This window comes from Cnephaeus nilssonii (genome assembly GCF_951640355.1).
Source record: "Cnephaeus nilssonii genome assembly, chromosome: Y".
NCBI classification, from domain to species: domain Eukaryota; kingdom Metazoa; phylum Chordata; class Mammalia; order Chiroptera; family Vespertilionidae; genus Cnephaeus; species Cnephaeus nilssonii.
The window spans coordinates 4169177-4189755 of NC_137096.1; the positions used below are offsets into that span (position 1 = coordinate 4169177).

The window sequence follows — 20579 nt, forward strand, 5'->3', positions numbered from 1 at the left end:
TGATTCAGGTCAAGGGCATGTACCTTGGTTGCGGGAACATCCTCAGTAGGGGGTGTGCAGGAGGCAGCTGATCCATGTTTCTCCTCATCAATGTTTCTAACTCTCTATACCTCTCCCTTCCTCTATGTAAAAATAAATAAATAAATAAATAAATAAATAAATAAATAAATAAATAAATAAATAAATAATAAAAGATATATTTCTAGGATCTCATTTTTTTAAAATTCTTTATTGTTTCAAGTATTACATATAGTATTACATATGTATCATTTTTTCCCCATTGTGCTCTCCCGGGCCACTCCCACCCTCATCACATGCCTTCACCTCCCTAGTATCTGGGTCCATTGGTTATGCTTATTTGCATACATGCAAATCCTTTGGTTGATCTCTTACCACACCTAGCCTCCTGACTTCCCTCTGACATTTGACAGTTAGTTCCATGCTTCTCTGTCTCTGGATCTATTTTTGTTGGTTAGTTTAGGTTGTTCATTACATTCCACAAATGAGTGAGGTAATGTGATATTTTTTCTTTGTCTGCCTAGCTTATTTTGCTTTTTTTTGAATGGAAAGATTTCCTTCCTTTTCACAGCAGTGTAGTATCTGTTGTGTAGATGTAACCCACAGTTTTTAATCCATTTATCTGCTGATGGGTACTTAGGCTAATTCAGTTTGGGAGTTTGTATTTTTCTTTCTTTTTTTCATTTTTTTATTAAGGTATTATATGTTTACATATCTTACCAATCCCCCCCACTTCCATAGATGCTCTCATCCCCCAGTGTTTTGCGTCCATTGGTTATGCTTATATGCATGCATACAACTCTTGCAGTTGATCTCTTATCTTCCCCACCTCTCCCTAACTTTCCCACTGTAATATGACAGTCTGTTTAATGCTTTACTGCCTCTGTATCTATCTTTTTGTTCATCAGTTTATAATGTTCTTTATTATCCAAAAATGAGTGAGAACATGTGGTATTTTTCTTTCATTGACTGGCTTATTTCACTTAGCATAATACTCTCCAGTTCCATCCAGGTTGCTGCAAATGTTAAGAATTCCTTCTTTTTTATGGCAGAATAGTATTCCATTGTGTAGATTTACCATAGTTTTCTGATCCAGTCATCTGCTGACGGGCACCTAGGCTGTTTCCAAATCTTAGCTATTGTAATTGAGCTGCTATGAACATAGGGGTGCATATATCCTTTCTGATTGGTGTTTCTAGTTTCTTAGGATATATTCCTAGGGGTGGTATTACTGCGTCAAATGGGAGTTCCATTTTCAATTTTTTGAGGAAACTCCATACTGTTCTCCACAGTGACTGCACCAGTCTCCATTCCCACCAGCAGTGCACGAGGGTTCCTTTTTCTCCTCATCCTCGCCAACAGTTGTCCTTTGTTGATTTGTTGATGATAACCATTCTGACAGGTGTGATATGGTACTGCATTGTCATTTTGATTTGCATCTCCCGGATAATTAGTGACTTTGAGCATGTTTTCATGTGTCTCTTTGCCTTCCTTCTGTCTTCCTTTGAAAAGATTCTATTTAGGTCCGTTGCCCATTTTTTTATTGGATTGTTTATCTTCCTTTTATTAAGTTGTATAAGTTGCCTGCAGATGTTGGAGATTAAACCTTTATCAGTGATAACATTTGCAAATATGTTCTCCCATATGTGGGCTTTCTTGATGTTTTGTTGATCATTTCTTTTGCAGTAAAAAAGCTTTTTGTTTTGATGTAGTCCCATTTGTTTATTTTCTCTTTAGCTTCAATTGCCCTAGGGGCAGTATCAGAGAAGAAGTTCTTTTGGCATATGTCTGAGATTTTGCTGCCTGTGGATTCCTCTAGTATTTTTATGGTTTCCCATCTTATGTTTAAGTCTTGTATCCATTTTGAGTTTATTTTTGTGTATGGTGTAAGTTGGTGATCTAGTTTCATTTTTTTGCATGTCACTGTCCAATTTTCTCAACACCATTTGTTGAAGAGACTGCCTTGACTCCATTGTATGTTCATGCCACCTTTGTCAAATATTAATTGAGCATTGTGGTTTGGGTCAATATCTGGATTCTCTATTCTATTCCATTGGTCTATATGTCTGTTCTCGTGCCGGTACCAGGCTGTTTTGAGAACAGTGACTTTGTAATACAGCTTGAAATATGGTATGGAGATCCCACCTACTTTATTCTTCTTTCTCAGGATTGCTGTGGCTATTCGGGGTCTTTTTTTATTCCAGATGAATTTTTGGAGAGTTCTTTCTAGGTCTGTGAAATATGCCGTTGTTATTTTAATGGGGAGTACACTGAATCTATAGATTGCTTTGGTAGTATGGACATTTTAATGATGTTGATCCTACCAGTCCATGAACATGGTATGTTCTTCCATCTGTTTATGTCTTCCTCTATCTCATTTTTTAGTGTCCTGTATTTTTTGGTGTATAGGTCTTTTACCTCCTTAGTTAAGTTTATTCCTAGGTATCTTAACTTTTTTGGTGCGATGGTAAATGGGATTACTTTTTTAGTCTCTCTTTCTGTAAGTTCACTATTGGTGTATATAAATGCCATTGATTTCTTGGCGTTAATTTTGTATCCTGCTACATTGCCGAATTTATTTATTAAGTCTATTAGTTTTTTGACAGAGTTTTATGGGTTTTTTATGTACAATATCATATCATCTGCAAATAAGGACAGCTTTACTTCTTCTTTTCCAATTTGGATGCCTTTTTATTTCTTCTTGTCTAATTGCAATGGCTAATACTTCTAGTACTATGTCGAACAGGAGTTGTGAGAGATACCTGTCTTGTTCCTGTTCTGAGGGTAAATGGTTTTAGTTTTTGCCCATTGATATGATGTTAGCTGTGAATTTATCCTATATAGCTTTTATTATGTTGAGGTATGATCCTTCTATTCCCACCTTGTTGAGAGTTTTTATCAAGAAAGGGTGTTGGATTTTGTAAAATGCTTTTTCTGCATCAATTGATATGACAAATTTTTATCTCTCAATTTGTTTATGTGATGTAACACTTTTATTGATTTGTGGATATTGTACCATCCTTGCATTGCTGGGATAAATCCTACTTGTTCATGGTGTATGATCTTTCTGATGTACTGCTGGATCCTGTTTGTTAGAATTTTGTTGAGGATTTTGGCATCTATGTTCATGAGAGATATTGGCCTATAATTCTCTTTCATTGTGTTGTCTTTATCTGGTTTTGGTATTAGGGTGATGCTGGCTTCATAGAAGGAGCTTAGAAGTATTCTTTCCTCTTGAATTTTTTGGAATTCAAACTTCTTTGAATGTTTGATTAAACTCCCCTGTGAAGCCATATGGCCCCAGGCTTTTTTTTTTTTGCCAGAAGCTTTTTGATGACTGCTTCAATATCTTCCATAGTTATTGGCCAATTGAGAGGTTTAGATTCTTCCTGATTGAGTTTTGGAAGGTTATATTTTTCTAGGAATATGTCCATTTCCTCCAGGTTGTCCAGTTTGTTGGAATAGTGTTGTTCATAGTATTTTTTTAACAATCCTTTGTATTTTGGTGAAGTCTGTTGTTATTTCTCCTCTTTCATTTCTGATTTTGTTTATTTGGGTCCTCTCTCTCTTTGCTTCTTGGTGAGCCTGGCTAGAGGTTCATCAATCTTGTTTATCCTTTCAAAGAACCAGCTCTTGGTTTTGTTGATCTTTTGTATTGTTTCTTTGGTCTCTATGTCATTTATCTCCGCTCTGATCTTTGTTATTTCCTTCCTTCTGCTTACACTGGGGTTTTCTTGTTGCTCTTTTTCTAACTCTTTGAATTGTTGGGTTAAGTAATTTATTACCATTGTTTCTTGTTTTTTGCAGTAGGCTTGTAGAGTTATGAACTTCCCTCTCAAGACTGCTTTCGCTGTGTCCCATAGATTTTGGATTGTTGTGTTTTTATTGTCATTTGTTGCCATGATGTTTTTTATTTCTTCCTTGGTCTCTCTGGTTACTCAGTCATTGTTAAATAGCATGCTGTTTAGTCTCCATGTGTTTGATTTTTTTGGATTGTTTTTATTGTAGTTAATTTCCAGTTTTATGCCACTGTGATCTGAGAAGATGATTGATATAATTTCTATCTTCTTGAATTTGAAGAGACTTAGCCTATGACCCAACATATGGTCTATCTTTGAAAATGACCCATGTGCACTTGAGAAGAATGTATGTTCTATGGCTTTGGGGTGAAATGTTCTGAAGATGTCAATTAATTCCATCTGGTCTAGTGAGTCATTTAGGATTGATGTTTCTTTGCTGATTTTTTGTTTAGAGGATTTGTCCAATGGTGATTGTGGGTATTAAAGTCTCCTACTATGATTGTATTGCTGTCAATCTCTCCCTTGATATCCTCCAGGAGTTTTTTTTTATGTATTTGGGTGCTCATGTATTGGGTGCATATATGTTTACCAGAGTTATTTCTTCTTGTTGGATTGCTCCCTTTAGTATTATGAAGTGGCCTTCTTTATCTCTTTTTATGTCCTTCACTTTGAGATCTAATTTGTCAGATATAAGTATTGCTATCCCAGCTTTTTTTTTCCATTTCCATTCATCTGGAAAACCTTTTTCCATCCATTCACCCTCAGTCTGTGTGCATCTTTTTTCCTGAGGTGGATTTCTTGTAGACAGCAGATATATGGGTCTAGTTTTTTTTTTCTCCAATCCTTTGCCCTATGTCTTTTGATTGGGGCATTTAATCCATTTACATTTAAAGTTATTATTGACTAGGGGCCCGGTGCACGAAATTCGTGCACTGGGGATGGGAGATCTCCTCAGCCCAGCCTGCCCCCTCTCACATACTGGGAGCCCTCAGGGGATGTCCTACTGACGGCTTAGGCCTGCTCCCCATATGGAGCGGGCCTAAGCCGCAGTCTGGCCTCCCTTTGTGAGAGACAACCAGGCTGATCAGGGAAAGGCACCAGCCCCATCACCCCGCTGCTGGAGCCACTGCAAGTCACCGCAGCCACCAAGGTGTTTTCATCAACACGGACTCCAGTCCCTTCACCAAGAAAAATGACAACTTTCTTTAGGCATTTTCAAGATGTGTCTTTCATAGAATATGACATTTCTTTCTTTTTTTTTTTTTTTATCCTCACCTGAGTATATGTTTCCATTGACTTTTAGAGAACGTGAAAGAGAAATGGAAAGACAGAGAGAAACATCGAAGTGAGAGGAATACTTAGATTGCTTGCCTCCTTCATGAGCCCTGACCTGGGCCCCAGCCAGGGAGGAGCCTGCAACTTAGGTACATGCCCTTGATCAGAATCTAACCTGGACTCTGCGATTGGCAAACCTAGGCATTATCCACTGAGTCAAACCGTGTAGGGCAGGTTATGACATTTCTTAGCCCTCCAGCAGTGGACCTTCGTTTTTTTCTCCAGGAGTGTGGTGGAAAAGCCCTAGATCACCTTTTTGGATTCTTATACCCAAGTTACTAAGAATATTACCAGTGGCATACAGGGAGCTTAGCCAATGAGCGGTCAGAAAAGGTATTTCTTCTGTAGTTCACACCTATCTCCTGTGATCTCCGGCTCCGCCCCAGCCAAGGCCTAAATCCTCCAGCCCTTGGCAGAGGACCCCCAGCTGGCTCAATCGCCAGGCTCTGCCCCTGGCCAAGGCCTCAAGCCTCTGTTTGAGGCTCAGGCCCTGGGCAGGGACCCCCAGCTGGCTCCACCTCCAGCCAAGGCCGCAAGCCTCTGTTTGAGGCTCAGGCCCTGGGCAGGGACCCCCAGCTGGTTCCGATTGCCTGCAGGGACCCACAGCTGGTGCAATCGCCTGGCTCCACCCACGGCCAAGGCTGCAAGCCTCTGGCAGAGGCTTGGGCTCTGGGCAGGGACTCCCAGCTGGCTCTATCGCCCGGCTCCACCCACGGCCAAGGCTGCAAGCCTCTAGGTTTGGTCTCTGGGCAGGGACCCCCAGCTGGCTCTGATCACCCGCAGGGGACCCCAGCTGGCTCAATCGCCTGGCTCCACCCCCAGCCAAGGCTGTAAGCCTCTGGCTGAGGCTTGGGCTCTGGGAAGGACCCCCAGCTGGCTCTGATCGCCTGCAGGGGACCCCTGCTGGCTCCGATCTTCCCCTCTGATCTTCAGCTCCAATATCCCAGTTCCAACAACTGCTGCTCTCCGAGGCTGCAGCCATCTTGGTTAGGTGTATTTGCATATTCGCTTTCTGATTGGCTGCTGGGCATGGCTGGTGGGCGTGGCTTGTGAGTGTAGCGGAGTGATGATTTGCATATTACTGTTTTATTAGATAGGATAGGTACTTATTTGTCGCCATTTTTATTCTTTACCCTGGTGTTCCTTATTTGCTTCCTATTACTTTTTTTTTTTTTTTTTACAGCAGATCCTTTAGCATTTCTTGCATTGCTGGTTTGATGGTAGTAAATTCCCCTAATCCTTTTTTTATCTGTGAAGCTCCTGATTTCACCTTCAATTTTAATTTATAGCCTTGCTGGGTACAGTATTCTTGGATTCAGACCCTTACTTTGCATGACTTTGTATATTTCATTCCATTCTTTTCTGGCCTGATGAGTTTCTGTTGAGAAATCAGTTGCTAGTCTGATGGGGGTTCCTTTGTATGTAACTTTCTGTCTCTCTCTGGCCGATTTTAAGATTCTTACTTTGTCATTGGTGTTTGCCAATTTAATTATAATGTGCCTTGGCGTCGGTCTTTTGGGGTTCATTTTGCTTGGGACTCTGTGAGCTTCTTGGATTTGTGTGTGTGTTGTTTTTTTTTTCCTATATCAGGGAAGATTTCTGTAATTATTTCTTCAAACAGGTTTTATATCCCTTGCTCAGTTTCCTCTCCTTCTGTAACTCCTATTATGCGAATGTTCTTTTGTTTCATGTTGTCCCAAAGTTCCCTTATGCTCTCCTCCTGCTTTTTAATTTTTTTTTTCTAGAAGTTGCTCTACTTGGGTATTTTTCCCCACCTTGTCTTCTAGCTCACTGATGCAGTACTCTGCTTCTTCTAGTCTATTCTTGATGCTTTCTATTGAGTTCTTTACAGCACTGATGTCATTTTTCATTTCTTCTTGGGTTTCTTCATTTCCCCTTGGTTCTTACTCATATTTTCGAATTTGTCTTCCATTCTTTTCAGCCACCTTATGACCATTTTTCTGAATTATTTCTCTGGCAGGTTTCTTGCCTCTATTTTGTTTACTTCCTTTTCTGGTGATGCCTGCTTTTCTATCATATGTGGGCTGTTTCTTTTTCTCCCCATGATCTCTCTTCTCCAGGTGTCTGGTTATGTAGTTCTCTCTCTCCTGCATTGATTTAAAGGCACAAAATACAACCAACCATGTACAACACACAAGGCACTGAACAGAGGTGTATTCACAATATTAATAAGCCCAAATAAAGGTGACCACCAGAGAAAGGCAAATTAGGAGATAGGAAAGAAAGAAGAAGAGAGGAAAAAAAGTAGTGCCAAAATTATGTTTGGAAAAGGAAAAAAAATAGTAAGAGAGGAAAGAAAGAGAACAAGAAAGAAAAGGGAGCCCCGCTGCTCACTGGGTTCCTCACGCCGCAGCCCCCGCTGTACCCGCCGTGGAGCCTGCCGCCACTGCCTGAGCAGAAGATGGCTGTGCCTCCCACGTATATTGATCTTGGCAAGTCCGCCAGGGACGTCTTCACCAAGGGCTATAGATTTGGCTTAATAAAACTTGAGTTGAAAACAAAATCTGAGAGTGGACTGGATTTACAAGCTCAGGTTCAGCCAACACTGAGACCACCAAAGTGAATGGCAGTCTAGAAACCAAGTACAGGTGGACTGAGTGTGGTCTGACCTTTACAGAGAAATGGTACATGGACAACACACTAGGCACGGAGATTACTGTGGAAGACCAGCTTGCACGAGGACTGAAGCTGACCTTTGATTCATCCTTCTCTCCAAACACTGGGGGGAAAAATGCTAAAATCAAGACAGGGTACAAGCGGGAGCACATCAACTTGGGCTGCAATGTGGACTTCAACATCGCTGGGCCTTCGATCCGGGGCGCCCTGGTGAGGGCTGGCTGGCTGGCTACAAGATGAATTTCAAGACAGCGAAGTCCCGAGTGACCCAGAGCAACTTTGCCATTGGCTACAAGACTGATGAATTCCAGCTTCACACTAACGTAAACGAAGGGACGGAGTTTGGTGGCTCCATTTATCAGAAGGTGAATAAGAAGTTGGAGACTGCCGTTAACCTCGCCTGGACAGCAGGAAACAATAACACTCACTTTGGAATAGCAGCCAAGTACCAGATCGACCCCGAAGCCTGCTTCTCGGCTAAAGTGAACAACTCCAGCCTGATAAGGTTAGGATACACCCAGACACTAAAGCCAGGTATCAAACTGATGCTGTCAGCTCTGCTGGATGGCAAGAATGTCAATGCTGGTGGCCACAAGCTTGGTCTAGGACTGGAATTTCAAGCATAAATGAACACTGTACAATCGTTTAATTTTAAACTATTTTGCAGCATAGCTACCTTCAGAATTTAGTGTACCTTTTAATGTTGTATGTCTGGGATGCAAGTATTGCTAAATATCTATCATGTTAGACCTCCAGTTTAAAGATGATTCAGCTTTAAGGTGTTACCCTTTCAGAGGTACAGAAGAAACCCATTTCAAAAACAGGTCCTCACAGCTGTAGACTTGGGGGAAGTTGGCAGCCCCACTAGAGACATCAGGTTTCTTTTTTATCGAGAAATGGCTACAAGCGGAAGCTGATGATGATTTGTAAGCACTTTGTAAATTTGTATTGCTTAAATGTATGAAATTATGAATTCCTGAGAATTGAATCTTGATTTACTACCCTAACTGAGAGAGGCTTGCTATTTGATGGTGTGCACAAACTCAACTGATGGGACTTTTTTAGACATGTTTCCACCCCAGTCGATCACCTCTTTTGCACCAAAAGTAGTCTGCAGGGTGTGGTAGTTTCTTTTGTGCCATTTTGGGGTGGAGAAGGTGGATGTGATGAAGCCAATAAATTCAGGAGTTAATTCCCTCTCATGTTGTGGTCTTTTGCCCTTGCACCAGAGTATGAAATAGCTTCCAAGAGCTCCAGCTGCAAGCTGGGAAGAGTCTGTGACTGTAATCACATGGTGACAACACTCAGAACCTAAATTAGACTTCTGTTGTGTATTCTCGCCACTCGGTTTATTTTTTAGCAGTTTAATGGGTACATTTTAGAGTCTTCCATTGTGTGGAATTAGATCATCCCTTTCAAATGGTGTAATTAACATCACTTAAAATAAAACTTGAATAAAATATTGAAAGAAAAAGAAAGAAAAGGGAAACAAACTATATATATGGGGAGAAAACTCCAATAAAGCAGCCACTAATCACAGCAAATGCCTGCAACAAGTACCTGGAGATTAATACAAACTACAAACAACATCTAATATCAAGCGAGGTGATGGAAAACAGAAGCAAAAAAAAAAAAAACAAACAAAAACAAAGCAAACAAAAAAAAACAAAACAAAAATAAGAATAAGCAAAACAATCTCACAAAAAAGCATAAAAAATCGATATAATCAATATTCAAGCAAACAACAACAAAAGGACAGAGAGAAAAACAATTTTTTGGATAGTTAAGGCAGAGAAGAGAGAGGTGTGTATGGACTTGGAGCAGGGGATTGGAAATTAGATATATAAGTAGGGTGAAATTTTAACAGGGGGTAAAAAAGAATAGGGAAAACCTAAAGCAGGAAAAGAGTAAGAGAAACAGGACACCAAAAGAGGAAAACTTAGGAAGAGGGTGATGGCATAAAAGTAGAGTTGAGATTAAGTAAAACAATGCTAAAGGAAAGATGAAAATAGAATGTAGGACACTAATCACAAAGTAAAATAAAGAGAAAATAAAATGACACTTCAAAAAAAAGGTAAAATAGTAGTGATAATAATACTGATTGAAAATAAAAATGTAATAATTAAAAAGGTAAAATCAAGTGAGGAAAAAAGAAAAAAATTAGTTTCTTAAGTAAAAGATGAAAAAAATAAAAATAAAAAATAAATGTGCAGCCAAAACCGGTTTGGCTCAGTGGATAGAGCGTCGGCCTGCAGACTCAAGGGTCCCAGGTTCGATTCCGGTCAAGGGCATGTACCTTGGTTGCGGGTACATCCCCAGTAGGGGGTGTGCAAGAGGCAGCTGATCGATGTTTCTCTCTCATCGATGTTTCTAACTCTCTATTCCTCTCCCTTCCTCTCTGCAAAAAATCAATAACATATATTTTTAAAAAAATGTGCAGTAGTGAAGGTCATTCACTTCCTCTATTGTTCTGTTTGGCATGCCTGTTTCCCAGTCAGGACAGTATTGCAGTTCCCTGCATTCCACTACTCCTCAGTGTTGTAAGCCAGTCCTGATTTTTAAGCAGGCGGTGTCTTAATTCCTTGTATTCCTTTATTTGTGATTACACAAGAGTCAATTTGTGATTCCGCCCCTGGGTGGCAGTGTTTCTGGATTGACTTTCAGGTCTATAAGTCCTCTCTAGCCTATATTTAGATCCTGCTTTCCCTGTGGCACTCACTACCAGTTTGTGGCTGCCCCAGAGCTGGCTCTCTGACAGTCACTCCCCGCTCCGATCCCCAGGGTCCAGAAAAACAACTTTCCCCTGTTGTCTCCCAGGGTGTCCCCAACTGGGTGATCCTATGTATTGGGCTTAGTAATCAGAAGCAGGGATTTGAAGAGGAAAGAGCCCAAGTGTGCGAACAACAGAGCTGCGCATAAGCCCCTCTTTCCCCCTTGGGTCTAAGCAGCTGGCACACTTTTAAAATTTTTAGGCTGTCCTTTGAGTCAAATCAAAATGGGTTGCTTTTTAGAGATCCCTTCTGTTAGCAGCTCTGAGAACCCCCATCGTTCATGGATCACGCAAGCCCCAACAGCCATGGATTTTTCTAGGCGCAGACTTCCCCTCGTCCTCCAGCTCCTGCTGGGACGAGAGACCTCACCTTATCCCAGGCAAAATCTGACCTTTCCGTGGTGGAGTGTAGAACTCCTCTGAATCCGCGTGTTTGCACCAACTGGGGAACAGTGTTCTGGGGTTCGCAGCTGTTCGGTGGGGGCCGCAGTTGTAGATTTTCAGGCTTCCAATAACATCCATTTGCCCCTTCAAGATGGTGCAGTCTCCGCTTCTGAGCGGGTTGCTCCGGGAGGGAACCCAGCAGCAGCGGAAGCTGCCAGGTCAGGGGATTCCCGTCCAGCAGTCCCCCACCTTTCCCTGGTGTATAGCTGTCCCTTAACTCACCAACAAACACTCCCTGTGTGACCCTCAGCTGTTCTTTCTTTCTGCTCCAGAACAAGGCACGGGACATGTCTGCCTACTCTGCCGCCATTTTTTTGTTTTTCGGGAGTTTGTATTTTTCAAGGAACTTGTCTATTTCCTCCATATTGTTCAGATTGTTGGCATAAAGTTGTTCATAGTATTTTCTTACAATCCTTTGTATTTCTGTGGTGCCAGTGGTTAATCCTCCACATTTATATCTGATTATATTTATTTGGGTCCTCTCTGTTCCTTGATGAGTGGGGCTAATTGATGGTATATATATACTAGAGGCCCAGTGCATGATTGAATCATGCACGTTTAGGGGGGGAGCTGGGTGCCTGTCCGCTGGTGCACCAGGCCTTTCAGAAGCCTCCGCCCAACTGGAGGCTTCTGAAAGGCCTGGTGCCTGAGCGGACAGGCACCCAGCTCCCCCGCTTTTGATGGTCCGCGGTGGGACATGAGCTCGCTGCCCCAGAGGCCCCTTCTGTGCCACAGCACAGCATAGCATAGATGCTGAGCTCGAGCCACCGCTGGCGATGCGAGGTCAGCGTCCCGCCGGCCCAATCAGCCACCCCGGCCACCCCGAGTCCTGCCCCCCCGCGCCTCTTGGCCAATCGTGGGCATAGCGAAGGTACAGTCAATTTGCATATTTGTCTATTATTAGGTAGAATACACACACACACACACACACACACACACACATATATGGTCTCTATGTTATATATTTCTTCTCAAATCTTTATTATTTCACTAGAGGCCCGGTGCACAAAATTTGTGCACGGAGGGGGGAGGTGTCCCTCAGCCCAGCCTGTACCCTCTCCAATCTGGGACCCCTCGAGGGATGTTATCCCTCTCACAATCCAGGAATGCTGGCTCCCAACTGCTTGCCTACCTGCCTTCCTGATTGCCCCTAACCACTTCTGCCTGCCAGCCTGATCACCCCCTAACCACTCTGCTGCCAGCCTGATTGATGCCTAATTGCTCCCCTGCCAGCCTGTTTGCCCCCAACTTCCCTCCTCTGCCGGCCCGGTCACCCCTAACTGCCCTCCCCTGCAGGGTTGATCGCCTCCAACTTCCCTCCCTTGCAGGCCGGGTGCCTCCCAACTGCTCTCCCCTGCTGGCCATCTTGTGGTGGCCATCTTGTGTCCACATGGGGGCAGGATATTTGACCACATGGGGGCAGACATATTGTGTGTTGGAGTGGTGGTCAATCTGCATATTACTCTTTTATTAGATAGGATAGAGGCCTGGTACAGGGGTGGGTGCCAGCTGGTTTGCCCTGAAGGGTGTCCCAGATAAGGTTGGGGGTTCCCTTGGGGCATGGGGCAGCCTGAGCAAGGGGCCTGTGGTGGTTTGCAGGCCAGCCATGCCCCCTGGGGACCCAAGAGGAGGCACTGGTATCTGGAATTTACCTTCTACAATTGAAACTTTGTAGCCTGGAGCGGAGCCAAGCCTCCTGCATGCTCCACCGGCAGCCATTTCTGTTTGAGTTAATTCACCTTCTATAATTGAAACTTTGTAGCCTTAAGCAGAGGCCTGAGCCTGGCCAGGGTGTGCGGAAAGCTTTGCTTTCTCCGTTACCACAGGCAACCCTGGCCTGGTCTCTCCAGCTCCGTGGCTGCTGCCATTCTGTTTGAATTTGTTTACCTTCTATAATTGAAACTTTGTAGCTTGAGTGGAGGCTTAGGCCTGTCAAGGGCAGGCAGAAAGCTTGTTTCCCTCTGTTGCCTGTGAAACCTTGCTCTCGGTGGCTGTAGCCATCTTGGTTCGGTTTATTTGCATACTCGCCCTGATTGGCTAGTGGGCGTGGCTTGGGTTGGTGGGCATGGCTTGGGTGTAGCGGAGGTATGGTCAATTTGCATATTTGTCTATTATTAGGTAGGATTCCCTCTACTTAAACTGGGATATTCTTGTTTTCCTCTTTCTAGTTCTTTAAGTTGTAGGATTAAATTGTGTATTGCTGATTTTTCTTTCTTTCTTTCTTTCTTTCTTTCTTTCTTTCTTTCTTTCTTCCTTTCTTTCTTTCTTTCTTTCTTTCTTTCTTTCTTTCTTTCTTTCTTTCTTTCTTTCTTTCTTTCTTCCTTTCTTTCTTTCTTCCTTTCTTTCTTTCTTTCTTTTTCTTTCTTCTTTCTCTCTTTTCTCTCTTCTTTGTTTCTTTTCTTTCTTCTTTCTTTTTTTTTCTTTCTTTCTTTCTTTCTTTCTTTCTTTCTTTCTTTCTTTCTCTCCTCTTTCTCTCTCTCTCTCTCTCTCTCTCTCTCTCTCTCTCTCTCTCTCTCTCCTTCCTTCCTTTCTTCTCTCTCTCTCTCTCTCTCTCTCCTTCCTTCCTTTCTTCTTTCTTTCTTCTTTCTTTCTTTCTTTCTTTCTTTCTTTCTTTCTTTCTTTCTTTCTTTCTTTCTTTCTTCTTTCTTTCTTTCTTTCTTTCTTTCTTTCTTTCTTTCTTTCTTTCTTTCTTTCTTTCTTTCTCTCCTCTCTCTCTCCTTCCTTCCTTCCTTCCTTCCTTCCTTCCTTCCTTCCTTCCTGCCTTCCTGCCTTCCTGCCTTCCTGCCTTCCTGCCTTCCTGCCTTCCTCTTTCTTTCTTTCTTTCTTTCTTTCTTCTTTCTTTCTTTCTTTCTTTCTTTCTTTCTTTCTTTCTTTCTTTCTTTCTTTCTTTCTTTCTTTCTTTCTTTCTTTCTTTCTTTCTTTCTTTCTTTCTTTCTTTCTTCTTTCTTCTTTCTTTCTTTCTTTCTTTCTTTCTTTCTTTCTTTCTTTCTTTCTTTCTTTCTTTCTTTCTTTCTTTCTTCTTTCTTTTTCTTTCTTTTTTAAGATATGCCTGTAGTGCTATGAACTTCCCTCTCAGGACTGCTTTTGCTGTGTCCCAGATATTTTGGGTTGTTGTGTGTTCATTTTCATTTGTTTCCAGGAAGTTTTTTTATTTCTTTCCTGATCTCATTGGTAACCCATTCATTGTTTACTAACATGATATTTATCCTCCATGTATTTGTATGTTTTTACTCTAGTTGATTTCTCATTTCATCCCACTGTGATCTGAGAGATGCTTGATATGATTTCAGTTCTTGAACTTGTAGAGACATGTTGTGTCCTAACATGTGGTTTCTCTTTGTGAATGATTATGGGAGCTTGGGAAGAATGTATATTCTGCTGCATTAAAGAGAATTCTACCTAATAAAAGAGTAATATGCAAATTAATTATCAATCCACTACACCTACAAGCCACACCCACCAGCCAATCAGGAGCGAGCATGCAAATTAACCCAACCAAGATGGACACAAGATTGGTTGGGCTAATTTGCATACTGGCTCCTGATTGGCTGGCGTGCGTGGCTTGTAGTTGTAGAGGAGGTACGGTCAATTTGCATATTACTATCTTATTAAATAGTATATTTAGTTACTTCTATATTGGGTGCATTCATGTCTACCAGGGTTATATCCTCGTTTTGGGTCAATCCCTTTGTATTATGTAGTGACCTTTGTTGTCTCCTGTGATGGCCTAATTTTAAAGTCTATTTTGTTAGATATGTTTATTTCTACTCCATATTTTCTTTTCTTTTTTATTTGCATTGAATATTTTTTTCCATCTCTTCACTCACATTCTGTGAGTGTCTTTTGTTTTGAGGTTGGTCTCTTATACACAACTTATAATTGGCTCATATTTTTGTATCCATTCTGCTACCCTACGCCTTTTGATTGGGGCATGTAGTCCATTTACATTAAGGGTTATTTTTGATCTTTACTTATTTATTGCTTTTTAAAAAAATAAAACTTTATTGTTCAGACTATTACATTTGTTCCTCTTTTTTCCCCCATAGCTCCCCTCTGTCCAGTTCCCACCCCAGCCTCTACCCTTACTCCCTCCCCCCACTGTACTCATAGGTGTATGATTTTTCTCCAGTCTCTTCCTGACCCCCACAACATTCTTTCCCCGCAAGGATTGTCAGTCCACTCCCTTTCTATGCCCCTGCTTCTATTATATTCATCAGTTTATTCTGTTCATCAGATTTTTTATTCACTTGAGTTTTAGATTAACTTCTTGATAGATATATATTTTTTGTTCATAATTTTTTATCTTTACCTTTGTCTTCTTCTTCCTCTTCTTAAAGAATACCTTTCAGCATTTCATAAAATACTGGTTTGGTGGTGGTGAACTCCTTTAGCTTTTTCTTATCTGTGAAGCTCTTTATCTGACTTTCAATTCTGAATGATAGATTTTCTGGGTAGAGTAATCTTGGTTATAGGTTCTTGCTATTCATCACTTTGAATATTTCTTGCCACTCCCGTCTGGCCTGCATACTTTCTGTTGAGAAATCAGCTGACAATCCTTTGGGTACTCCCTTGTAGGTAACTGTTTTTCTCTTGCTGTTTTTAATATTCTCTCTTGGTCTTTTGCTCTTTGCATTTTAATTATGATGTGTCTTGTTGTGGTCCTCTTTGGATTCCTTTTGTTTGGAGTTCTCTGCACTTCCTGGACTTGTACGTCTATTTCGTTCTCCAGTTGGGGAAAGTTTTCTGTCTTTATTTCTTCAAATAGGTTTTCAATATATTGCTCTCTCCTTCTTCTGGCACCCCCATAATTCTGATGTTGGTACCCTTGAAGTTGTCCCAGAGGCTCATACACTGTCTTCATATTTTTTTATTCTTTTTTCGTTTTTCTTTTCCGGTTGGGTGTTTTTTGCTTCTTTGCATTTCAAATCTTTGACTTGATTCTTGTGATTCTCTAGTCTGCTGTTGGATCTCTGTATATTATTCTTTATTTCAGTCAGTGTATGCTTAATTTCTAGTTGGTCCATTTTCATAGCCTCAAGGGTCTCACTAAATTTATCGGCGGTTTCTAGAATATTCTTGAAAAACCTTATAACCATGGTTTTGAACTCTACATCATAGAGTTTGCTTTCCTCCAGTTCTTTCATTTGTGACCTCTTTGCTTTCCTCCAATTCTTTCATTTGTGACCTATTTCTTTGTCCCTGCATTTTGGCTGCTTCCCTGTATTAATAGAGTGGCATTGTGTACTAGGTGTCCTATACGGCCCAGTGGCTCAGCCTCCCCAGTTATCTGAGGTGGACACTCTTGGTGCACCCCTTTGTGGGCTGTGTGCACAGTCTTGTTGGAGTTAAGTCTTGATTGTTGTTGGTATCACTGAGAGAAATTGATCTCCAGGCCAAATGGCCGTGAGGATCAGCTGAGTCTACGATGGGAGAACTTCTGTGCTGGAGACAGCCTTATGAGGCAAGACTTGCTTCAGTGGGGCTTTGTTGCTCACTAAGTCTGCCCACTGAGTGTGTCCCTTATGGATCTGAGGAGTTGTAATATGGATGGTCCCAATCTGACCACCGGGTACACTGGCTCTTGTATCTCCAAGGAGGTGCTAATTTAGCCTCTGCCTGAGGCCATCCAGCAGGAGCTATGGAGAGATCTGCAGATTCCTCTTGTTTGTGTTTTGGAGTTGCCCAGATGAGACCCAGGTGTGATGTAATGAAGGCTGCTGTGGGGCCTTGGGCCTTCTTTTGGAGGTTCTGGGTTTCTCAGATTCAGCTGCCATTTGTTAGGTAATTTTAGATTTCAAAGGAGCAGGCCATTCATATGCAAAAGCCTCTGTGCACAGTTTGGCTGGGTCCAGGTCTCAGGGTGAAGCCAACATCAATGGAACCCTAAGAGGCTGCCAGGTCTCAGTGTCCCACGGTAATTGCTGCAAGCACCTCTGAGAGAAAGCTGCCCTCAAGTTCTGCCTGATGCCAGACAGTCCAGTTTCTCCCTGTATGAGTCTGGGTCCCCAGACTCTCGCCCGGAACTAGAGTTTAGAGGAGTCAGGAGCCTGTCTCCCTCCCACTTGTAAAAGACAACCTCATCCTCAGTTGCTAGCCCTCTCGGCATGCGTGCCTCCATACCTCTGCCCTTACTTCCACATCTCCTCTAAGTGTGCTTTTCTCTTTCCTTCTAGTTTTAGAATTTCTACTCAGCCAGCCTTCCTGTGGTTCTGGATGATGTCCATTCTGTCTTTTAGTTGTTGTTTTGAAGTGGTTGTGTGAGGCAGCAATTTCAGGTGTTTACCTATGCCACCATCGTGGTTTCTCCATTGCCATTTTAATTCAGTTTCCCTAGGTTTCTCTCTCATTTCTTCTTCTCATTACAGCTGTCCCTTTAGGATTTCTTGTAATTCTGGCTTGCTGGTGTTGTACTCCTTTAGCCTTTGTCTGGGAAGCTCTTTATTTAACCATCTATTTTGAATGAAAACCTTTCTGGATATAGTAATCTTGGTGTCAGATCCTTGCTTTCCATTACCTTGAGAACTTCATGCCATTCCCTCTGGCCTGTAGAGTTTCTGATGAGAAGTCAGGTATCAGCCTTATGGGAACTCAATTGTACGAAACAGATTTATTTTCTTTCTGCCTTGAAGATTCTCTCTTTGTCTTTAATTTTTGGCATTGTAAGTATGATGTGTCTGGGCGTGGACCTATTTGGGTTCTTATTGTTTGGGGTTTTCTGTGCCTCCTGCACTTGTGTGACATTTTCCTTTACTATCTTAGGGAAGTTTTCTGCCTTTGTTTCTTCAAATGGCTTCTATATGCCTTTCTCCCTTTCTGCCTCTTTGGGCACACCTGCTATTCTAATATTGTTACTTTTCAGGCAGTCTCACTGTCCTCCTGTTTTGTTGTTTTTGTTTCTTTCTTGTTTCCTGATGAGTGTTATTTACTCTCTGACTTACAATTCACTGATTGGATCCTCAGATTCCCCTAATCTGCTGTGTATTTCTACCAATGTGTTCTTTGTGTTATGTCATTCTTTATCTAGGACTGTTCTTTTTTTCATATTTACTATATCTTTTTTCATCCTGTTGAGCATTTTTACCATCATTACTCTGAACTCTCATTCAGATGAATTTCTTCTCTCTGCTTCATTTTTCTCTTCTTCTGAAGAATTCTCTAGTTCTTTCATTTTGGAGTTGGTTCTTTGTTTCCTCATTTTGTCTTTCTGTTTGGGTTTGTGACAATGAGTTAGGTAGATCCTCTACACTTCTCAATCTCCAGTACAAGGCAGTGTTAAAGTCTGTTTCTTACTAATTAGGTCAGGCAAAGTCCCAAAGCCTCCAGAGACGACCTATGGCTACACACTGATAGATTCTGACTTGAATTGCTGCCCCTCCCCACAAACAGTCATCCTCAGGTGAGAGTTTTTTTTTTTTTTTCAACATGGTGGGGCAGTGGATTCTGCCTGGAGACCAACTATCATTTTTCATCTCCTAAGTGGCCTCAGAGCAAATTTTTTTTTACAATAGGGTGTGCCAATTGTCTTGACTTGCCAGACAAGGCAAATGTCTGTGTGGGAAAGATGTCCTCCTCTGCATTAGGAAATGACTCCTCACAGGAATCTTGGGGTATCTATTTTCTGATCTCTATCTCCTGAGTCCCCAGTCCTGGCTTCTGCCCTCAGTTTCAGTCCACTTCATCCTCCTTTCCCATAGCACAAGGAAATTGTGTGTTGGACCTTTATGATGATGCCTGAATTTCCAGCAGTCTCTCCCTGCCAGACAGCACCCTGATGCTTTTCAAAGCCAGATGTTATGTGGGTACCTCCTTATTTCTGGTGCTGTCTGCTGGGTGACCCTGCTTAGGGATTACACCCCTAGAGTTCTCAGTAGCAACACCCCACAACTGAGATATCTCTCCAGGACTTTAGTTGCTGTCTGTGGGTGTCTGGCCAGCCCTTTCGTACCTCCTCCCTTCCTACCAGTGCCTACGTGGTCTCCATTTTCAGTCCTCAGTGTCACGCTTCTCTCCTGAGTTTTCCGTTGATTATTCTGGAAGTTTTTCTGGGTTTTAGTTGTCATATCAGTTTGTTCCTGGGGCCATGTCTCTGCAGCATCCACTTACTATGCCACCATTTTTAATCCTCTTCAGAATCCCTCTTAATTTTAAAGTTCCTGCTAATATTTTTGTCCAATAGGCTTCTCTTTCACGTGGTTTCAGGAGGGAGTTTTGCATGAAGGCCCTTATGTACTGTGAGTGCACATTCTGATCAATAGCACCAACAGGAAATGTGTTTTGAGGCATGATCAATAGGCATATAGTAACGGAAACTTGCTATGTCTCTTACTGTGTTTGTATCCTGATGGAGCCAAACTAAGGCTCTTATTTCAAGTAGAGTGTGGAAGGATGCACTCTCGATTTCAACACATGTTCTTCCGAGGATATCTTGTCAATGATGTCTAAATCTAAGATGTATCAGGACGTTCACTTATAAGATAAGGACCCTCTATAAGGACAAGACATTATTTCTTGTTGAATGAAAATTGTAAGAAGCACATAAATAGATGAAGATATATTTTGTGATTCCAGCAATCATATAATTGTTGAGGAAATATGGAGACCAATTAACTACATCTTAATAGTATATAAGTATATTGTCAACAGGCTGAAAAGTGATCAGTGTGGGTTCAGATGGTGTCTATATAATAAAGAGCTAGGATCATAACATCCACAAGGACCGAAGGCTTCCCAACACCAGGCTAGGGAGCTGAGAGAGTGTGAGCTGATCAATTAGTGGCAGCGGTGACTGGTGAGCAGCTGAAAAGCAGACCTCTTGCACCCTCCTCCCGAGCCTCAGATTCCAATCAATAGGTGGCAGATGAGGGGCAGAACTAGGGAATGGCTTCCTCAGTAATCCTCCAGGTTCAATCTCAAGAGTACAGGCCAGGCATCAATGGACGAGTGCTGCTGGCATGATCCCAACAGCGCAGTGGCCTCCTGGAACTTGGCCTTGGGCACTGCAGCCACTTCCCCTCCCTACCTACCCCGTTCCAAAGGAAGTGTGATCACTGCACAGAGAAGAAATGTAGTAAATTAATAAAAAACGATGACCAAGGGCCCACCTCCACGAACTCACGGGAGCCTCTGAGTACTGGGCACCCAGACTATTTTAGGGGCTTCAGATGAGCAGAGGAGGCAGCAGGATCAGGAAACATCCCTCTTATTTGAGCAGTAACTGCAGATGGGAGAATTGGGTTAACATATCATAGAGGACACCAGATGGTTAACATTCAGTTCCCTTTATTACTGACAATATTCACAACCATTCAAGCAAAGGTAATTCCCTCATCTACCTCCAATGCCTGAATCCCTCCCCCCATGAGAGATTCAGGTGCAAATTTCTAACTCCTTAGGACCCATCTCCCCAAAGAAACCATCACACCCCCCCCCCTCAGAATTTACCCCCATCACTGAGTACTTGTCTGAAACTGGCTGCTGGGTTCATTTATGATACACTTATGTCTGGGCTTCGGTGTCCAAGAGCCCAGAGTAAAGCCTATGAGATTTGCACCCAGCTAGACAGACATGTAACATGA

The 20579-nt window shown here is 42.1% G+C and overlaps 1 pseudogene across 1 annotated transcript; it reads left to right on the plus strand.

The window, feature by feature from the left end:
- The first annotated feature begins 7502 nt into the window (after positions 1 to 7502).
- Positions 7503 to 8691, plus strand: LOC307096476 (non-selective voltage-gated ion channel VDAC1-like; annotated as a pseudogene). The gene has a single exon. The product of its transcript is annotated as a non-selective voltage-gated ion channel VDAC1-like (transcript).
- The last annotated feature ends 11888 nt before the right edge of the window (positions 8692 to 20579 follow it).